The sequence below is a fragment of the Canis lupus genome, chromosome 9, assembly GCF_048164855.1.
Source record: "Canis lupus baileyi chromosome 9, mCanLup2.hap1, whole genome shotgun sequence".
NCBI classification, from domain to species: domain Eukaryota; kingdom Metazoa; phylum Chordata; class Mammalia; order Carnivora; family Canidae; genus Canis; species Canis lupus.
The window spans coordinates 71,135,940-71,144,249 of record NC_132846.1 but is presented as its reverse complement, the minus strand read 5'-3'; positions in this window follow the sequence as shown (position 1 = coordinate 71,144,249).

Sequence of the window (8,310 nt, the reverse complement as noted above, 5' to 3'; positions counted from 1 at the left end):
TCCAGGTCTTGAATTAATGTTCTGGGAACCTCTGGAAATACCTGCAGAGGAGGAAGGAGAATTTCCTTCCCGGAAGCTGTTCTTAATCTCGCACAACTGCAGGTGCCCAAAGGTTGCCCACGCGTCCTTCTAGCCCCCCGTGCTTCCCCGGGGGCGGTCCTGACTTGACCCTTTGCAGGAGGCCGGCCCCCCAGAGCCCTCTGCCCACCCGGCTGGGGCAGCCCAGTGCCCCCGCAGGCCAGCCCTTGTCCCCCAGGAACCTCCAGGTGAGAATAAAGGGCCCCTGCAACTTGGCCCAGCCCGGTCCCCACTCTGGAGCCTGGGGCTCCAAGCTCCACCAGCCTGGGGCGGGGTGGGGTGCTGAGCTGGGGCTTCAAGCTCTGGGGTCAACCCCAGGGTGGTGCTGAGAGAGGGGGTGCTGAGAAAGTGGCTCTGGGGGCCCCTCCCCACCCCAAACTGGGCAGCATTGCTCTCCAAGCTTTAGGAACCAGGTGTCCCTTCTGGCTTCAGCGTGATACAGTTTGGGAGCACACGGTGCCTTCGCAGTCACCCCCTTTCCAGCGCTTATAATTGTGGTGAGACACTTCCAAGAGTCCCCATCTTCGCCGTTTCTACGTGTGCGGTTCATTGGCGTGAGGCACACTCAGTCATGCAGCCGCCGCCACCGTCCGTCCCCAGGACTTTCGCATCTCCCCAGCCTGAAACCCTGTCCCCCTTAAACGCTGACCCCCAGCCCCCTCCCCAGGCCCTGGCGCCCCCTCACCCTTCTGCTTACTGTGCCCTTGAATTTGAAGACCCTGGGTACCTCAGGCAAGTGGACTCTATGGTATTTGTCCTTCCGTGGCTGGCGGAGGTCACTCAGCATAACGTCCCCGAGGTTCATGCGCGTTGCAGCAGGTGTCAGAGTCTCCTTCCCCTTATGGCTCAACGGTCCTCCATTGTGTAGACGGATCACAGTTTATCTACTACCCCGTCAGCGGGCACTTGGGGTGCTCCTACCATGTATAGGGCTGCCATGAACACAAGTGTGCAAACGTCTCACCGAGTCCCTGCCTCCAGGGCTTCTAGGTGTCACACCCAGGAGTGGAACTGCTGGTCACGTGGTAATTCTGTGCTTAATGTTGGAAGAATCTCCACGCTGCTCTCTACCTCGGAGGTCACGCCAGCAGGGCCCGGGGGTTCCTCTTTCTCCACATCCTCACCAACACTTGATTTTTTCCTGTTTTTTTGAATTTTATTTTATTTTACAATAGCCGTCTCAGCGGGTGTGAGGTGCTCCAAGCCACCCTTTTTAGAGGTGAACTGAGACCCGGCGAGGGGAGGGACCGGTCTGAAGGCTGCTTGTGGGTGTGGGGTGCCGACACTCAGGGAGTACTGGTCTCCATGCTCCTCCGTCCTCCCTGCACGGCTGTGTCCTCCCGTGGGGAGGCAGATGCCCTGCCCGAGAGCCCTCAGCCTCTGAGCTCCCCGCGTCCCCACGCGGTGAGTCCCGGTGTCCCTCCTTCTGTGCCCACATCTGGTTTCTTCCCCAGCGGGCCTGCTCGGGAAGGTGCAGGGCACACCGCCCAATACGGGGTCTCAAGTGGGGGACAGACTCAACTGCCTGTCCTTAAGGGGCTCATAGTGGGGGACCGTGGGGCTGCCAGGGTGAGATGTACCCAGATAGGGGTGACTCAGCCCTGGGGGGGCGAGGGGCGGTAGACCAGAAGGGCAGGGGACCCCTGTTAATTCTACATTTCTGAAATTCCAGCCTTTTCTGTGGGCCTCAGTTGGGGCAGGATCATCAGCTCAGGTGTCCCACCTCATTTTGACCCCGGGTGGGTATGTGGCCCACAATAAGCCAGAACCTGGATCTTGAGGGGTAGGACCCAGGGGCAGGGGAGAGTCACTGCCAAGCCGCCGCTGGGCCCCTCCAGAACTGTCCTTTCATTCTTGAGGCTCGGGGCCCTTAGAAACCCCAGGCCTGTCCCTTTCAAGGAGGCCACAGGTGACTCTACCTTCCCAACAATTCCTCATTTGTTTGAAGTAGAGAATCCCAAAGATCTAGAAGGCTCCATTGAGGAAGGGACACTGAGATGAAGTCAGGATTGGGGAAGAGTCGCTTGCCAGGCTTACGTCAGGGAGAAGGGGTAGCATGAGCGAAGGCCAGGGGAGCGGGGGCGGGAGAGGCTCCTCCAAGGCTGGAGGGCAGGCCGGCCACAGGGGCCCAGGGAAGGGCTGGAACTGTGCTGGCTTCCTTGCATCTCTAACAGCAAATCGCCACCCGTGTAGTGGCTTAAAACAACACACATTTTATTACCTGGCAGCTCTGGAGGTCAGAAGTCCAAATGGGTGGACGGGGCTGTGTTCCCTCTGGAAGCTTCAGGGGAGAATCTGCTTCTAGCTTTCAGAGGCCTCCTGCCTCCTTCTACGTTTAAAGGCCCCTCCTGATGACACTGGGCCCACCCAGGTAGCCTAGGGTCGTCTCCCCTTCTGCTCCCTTGAGCACCTCTGCAAAATCCCTTCTGGGTCTTCAGGAAAGATGACAGGTGCACAGGTCCCAGGGTGAGGACCGGGCCATTTTGGGGGGGGCTTTATTCTCCCAACCACAGGCTCTGGCCTTTTCCGGAAGGTGATGGGGAGACTGACGGTGTTAAACAGAGGAGGGCCATGGTCACATGTGGGTTTGAGAAACATCCCTTGTGGGAGCCGATGGGGTCAGATGGCTGTTACAGATGTCCGCCCGCGGAGTGTGGGGGTGCATCCCCTTCATGGCTGGAACCCCAGCCCCCTTCCAGCGCCTGGCATGCAACAGGGGCCTGGATGAAGAAACAGAATGGAGTTGTGGGAGGGGTGTGAGGTGGTGAAGGGCAGGGGTGGGGGGTGGTGGTGGTGGTGATTAGGGCTGCCAGGGGAGGAGTCGGGCTGTGCTCCCTAGGAAGGCTCTGCAACTGAGCAGAGGAATGGAGAGGTGCCCCGCAGGCTTCCCCGAGCTAAAAACCCACAATTAGTGCAGGCCCAGCTGGCCACGCCCCCACGCCCTCACCTGCCCAGTCCCCCCCCCCCACTCCTGCTTAGCCCTGGGGCTAAGCCACAAGCCAGGGAGCCCTCTGATTGGGTGAGGGTGGGCGCCTGCCCCGAGGGCTGGGGTCCAGGGCTGGATCTGTGACGTGGCCCCCCGGGCTCTGTCCGACAGGGCCTCAGACGTGAGGGGAGCAGGGACAGGTGTGTGTGCAGGTGGAAGGGACCATGCGGGGGGTGGGCAAGTTCTGCTGGTGCCTACCCTCTGGCCCCGGGGGGCCTCCACGAGCCAGGGGTTTCCCCCAACCCAGCGCATCTCCTGAGGTTCCTTCATCCCCTTCCGCATTTCTCCAGGGAAGCCCCTAGTGCCTGCACGGGCTGCGGTCGAGGCTGTGGCCCCGTGCTGGGAGCACCCGGAGCCTGGCCTGGCCTCATGCCGCCCCCAGCACCCGGCTGGGGACCGAGTTGGGCTGTCAGAGTGGAGGGGGGGGCAGGGGTGGGTGCATCGTCCCACAGCCAACCCCCCCTCCGCTCCCGTCAGGGGTCTGCTTGAATCCATTGGTGGGGGGAGGCCCAGGTGGCATCCCGAAGCCTGGGCGTGGTAATTTTCCTAGGGTCAACAGTAGGAAGTGTGGACAGGCCAGGCCTAGGCGGGGCAGTGGGGTTCCTGCGAGGGCTGGGGCCTGGGTGGGGGGCAGTGGGGTCCCTGTGGAGAGCTCGGGCCTGGGTGGGGGGCAGTGGGGTCCCTGTGGAGAGCTGGAGCCTGGGTGGGGGGCAGTGGGGTCCCTGTGGAGAGCTGGAGCCTGGGTGGGGGGCAGTGGGGGCCCTGCGGAGAGCTCGGGCCTGGGTGGGGGGCAGTGGGGTCCCTGTGGAGAGCTGGAGCCTGGGTGGGGGGCAGTGGGGTCCCTGTGGAGAGCTGGAGCCTGGGTGGGGGGCAGTGGGGTCCCTGCGGAGAGCTCGGGCCTGGGTGGGGGGCAGTGGGGTCCCTGTGGAGAGCTGCGGCCCAGGCTTGCCGGCTGGCAGGGCGTCTGTTCGGTTCATCCCGGCTCCCTCCTTCCTCTGCCCCCCTCACTGCCCTCAGGCTCCCAGTCCTGCCCCACGGCAGCCCCGGCTCTGCACGCCCCCAAGAGTGGGGAGCCCAGCGCCACCCTGGCTTCCTACTCCCGGCCTGTCCCCTGGCGCCTCTGAACGAGGCTGCTCCTCTGCCCCCCGGGGGCCTGGATGCAGAGGTCACAGGTCATCAGAGCCCCTCCTTTATTTTATTCAGCGGCACCCATGAAGACCTCCTTTCTGCCAGGTGGGGGCTGGGTGCTGGGACACACAGAGAACACAGCCTCTGGCCCGGGGACTCCTGCCTCTGCAGACACAGTTTTTCACAATAACTGGGTCAATGGGCCACCAAAGGGAGGCGACGGGCCAGGCTGGCGGGCTCCAGACCCTGCGCCCTAGTCTTGCTCAGCCAGACTGCTATGCTCGGAGGTGCTCCACTCACAGCACGTGGCAAGTGCAAAGCCCCTGAGGCCTTGAGGTAGGAACCGATTTTTTTCTCTGCCCCAGGACCTTTGCACCTGCTCTTCTCTGCCTGGAACATCTTTCCTTGGCTGCACGGCTACTCCTATGGGGGCGTTGGCTGCCATGGAAAGATACAAAATAACAGTAGCTTCTTAGAGAAGTTTATTCCTTGGTCAGGAAACACCAGTCAGCAGGATCTCACAACATGATTTATGTCTTATCCCTGTACCATCAGTTTTATTATTTACTGAATGTTTTTATTTAAATCGACTTGCTTTTTAAGCTTTAAAGCTTATGACCCAGGGGATCCCTGGGTGGCGCAGCGGTTTGGCGCCTGCCTTTGGCCCAGAGCGCGATCCCGGAGACCCGGGATCAAGTCCCACATCGGGCTCCCGGTGCATGGAGCCTGCTTCTTCCTCTGCCTGTGTCTCTGCCTCTCTCTCTCTCTCTCTGTGACTATCACAAATAAAAAAAAAATAATAATAAAGCTTATGACCGGGATCCCTGGGTGGCTCAGTGGTTTACTTTAGGGCGCCTTCGGCCCAGGGTGTGATCCTGGGGTCCTGGGATCGAGTCCTGCGTCGGGCTCCCTGCGTGGAGCCTGCTTCTCCCTCTGCCTGTGTCTCTGCCTCTCTCTCTCTCTCTGTGTCTCTCATGGATAAATGAACAAAATCTTAAAAAAAAAAAAAAAAAGGTTATGACCTAAACAATAGGAAATGAAACTCAGGGTTTGATCTACTAGTCGTTATACATATTTTTCTCGATACGTATGGACATAGAAAAATAAAAGTTTTGGGTACTATTTATTTATTTATTTATTTATTTATTTATTACATATTTTTTTTAATTGGAGTTCAATTTGCCAACATATAGCATAACCCCCAGTACTCATCTCATCAAGTGTCCCCCTCAGTGCCTGTCACCCAGTCACCCCCACCCCCCGCCCACCCCCCTTTCCACCACCCCTTGTTCGTTTCCCAGAGTTAGGAGTCTCTCATGTTCTGCCTTTGGGTACTCTTTAAAATCACTTGTTACCTCTCTTTGAGAAACTCTGAATTACGTATTTGGGGAAACTGAGGCTCTGTGAGGGGATGTGGTGTGCGTAAGCATCTGAGAGTCAGTGCTCCAGCTGGCCAGTGCCGGGCCATCTGCCCCCCTCCCCCCCGGAGCTGCACCACTGCCTCCCGGGGGAGCACTTTAGGGGCAGAGTGAGTCACCAGGGAACGCACCCTGCTCTCTGCCCCCCGCCTGCCCTGGCCAGTTTGTCCTGCACCCTGAGGCTCCCTTGGGCCCTGCTGCGGCCACGCTGGCCTTGGCTGGGCTGCTGGGTCTGGTGTCTGTGGCCGGCCAGTCTGGGGCCCCGACCGCTCTGGCCTCACCTCCTTCCCCTTCATCCTCAGGGGCCTACACCCCGGCAGCGCGGGGTCTGGAGGAGGGGCTCAGGGATGGAGGATTAGAAGCTCAGCAGAAGGAAAGCACTAGGTATGGAGACGCAGGCCGCTTCCACCCGGAGGGGGGTGAATTCCCACTGGGGGGCTGAGGGAGGCTTCCTGGAGGAGTAGGGGTGCAGCACGGTCTCTGACTTATTTGCTGCGCTGGCTGCTTGACAGTTTACAGGGGATGGCAGTAGCCGGTGATTCTGAGGTCACGGAACAGCATGAAGATCACGAAGCTCGCCTTTCGGACCCTACCTTGTCCCGCACTACGTGTATCGGTTACTTAAGCTGCGTAACAACGTGCCCCCACACGTAGCGGCTTGAAACAGGCGCATTCGTGATCTCACAGTGTCTGTGACGTCACCTCACTGGGTGCCCTGCTCCAGGTCTGCCCGGCTACCATCGAGGTGCTGTCCAGGGTGGCATCGGTCTCTGGATCCGGCCGGGGAAGGACCCGCTTCCAAGCTGTCCTGGGTGGCCATCGGCAGGGTTCGTGGCAGGCAGATGGCGGAGGCCGCCCTGGGTTCCTGGGGCCTGGGTGCCACCTGGGCACCTCCACGTGGCAGCTTACTTGGTCAAAGCGTGCCAGCCCGCAGGGTCCGCGCGCCTGGAGTCCCAGCCTTCCAGTCTGTTTGTGGGAATGCCATCATGTCACTTTTTAGAAGTGAGTCTCAGGGTCCAGCTACACGCAAGGGGAGGGGATTCCGCAGGGGGTGGACCCCGGGGTGGGGCCCCATCCTTGAAGGCCGCCCCCACCCCATGGGGCAAACAGAAGTGATAGTTGTGGCTCCTGCCCTTTGAGGCCGTGCTGCGGCTGCACTGTGACTTGGGGTGTGTGGGGGGCAGCGGGGGGGCGGTGGCAGGCAGAGAGCTGGAGAAGGCTCTGGGTAGCAGCTAAGGGGTTCCAGAACCTCACAGCCCCGCCCCCGCCCACCCCTCGGAGGCGCCCCAGCTCCAGGGCCCCAGCCCACCCTGACCACTGTGGCCATTCTTGCCCTTCCAGGGCTGCCTGGGGATGGGCTTGGTTGAGGGGGGACCAGGAGGCCTCCCCTCATCCCCAACCAAATGCCTCTTTTCAGGACAATGGGGAAGGATTATAAGGAATTGACCATTTGTTCTTCAAATGTTTTGCAATTTTCCTGGAAATGTGAGGGATTCCAGAGGGACCCAGGGCTGCTGGTCTGACCTCTGTCTGGTGTGCTCCTGCGGCCTTTCCAGGAACTGGCAGTCAGTGGCTGGCCGGGTCCCCAGAGTTGCAGGGCAGCCAAGGTTATGGAGTCGTTGGCAGCAGGGGAGGGAGCAGTGGGGAGGGAAGAAGGATGGGCAAGGTCCCACCTGCCCTGTTCCGGGGCTGAGTCCCCGCAGCAGCTGGGCCTCCCTGGGGCTCCTGCAGCCATGGGTCCCCCCTTTCTGTCCCAGCTGCTCTGTTCTCCTGGTCACTGAGTGGCAGCCACACAGCACAAGGACAGGGCCCTTCCGGGAAGAGGGCCCAACCCTGGCACAGAAGTGACCTGTTGCTGGGTGACCTCGGGAGAAGCTGGCCCCTCTGAGCCTCTGCTTTCTGGTCTTTAAAAGAGGAGCGGGAACGTTTGTCCTGCACCGGCCACCCGGCAGAGGCTCCCTCGCAGCCACCTCTCTGGGCCTGTTTCCCCTCCTGGAGGACGGATTGTTTCAGGGTTAAGTGAGATCACAGAGGTCGAACCTTCTGTACAGGATCCTGCTTGGAGCGCCTGCCCCCCCTTCTCAGCAGGAACGAGGGGGCTGGAGAAAGAAAAGGCAGGTCTGGAGCTGGAGCGCCTGCCCTTGCTCAGTGGTCTGGGTCGGGGCTGGGGCTGGGAGGCACGGGGAGGGGCCCCGGTGTCCCCAGGCTACCGCCCACCCCTCAGGCAGAGGGCTGGCTGTCCTCAGGGCTGGGTGGCTGGGTCTGCCCCTGGGCCTGCCCCTCTGGCCTCCCCCTCGTCTGTCCTCTGGAGCATCACTGTCTGCTCAGTCCTCAGGCCCCTCCAATCTGGCTCCCACCCCGAACCCATCTTAGGGGAGACTGTCCCATCCCGGAATCTGTAGGGCTGCACGTTTGTCAGCGGCCACTGCCTCCATAGGGTGCTGCCCTCATCCCCACTGTGTGCTCCCCTTGTGCCCCAGGGTCCTGTCTGAGCCCCCGCCCACCTCGTGTCCCCTCCTGGCCCAGTCACCATGCAGGACTGCCCTCTCCTTGCAGCTGTGTCCTGCCTGCAGGGTCACCCGACTTCCCCAGCAGGACACCCCCCAGGCGGGTCCCCCTCCAGCAGCTCCTCTAAAGGACCTTCTCTCCCGCTGCCACCTCGTCGGCCAGGAGGGAAGCACGAGCTGCAGAGCCCGCTGG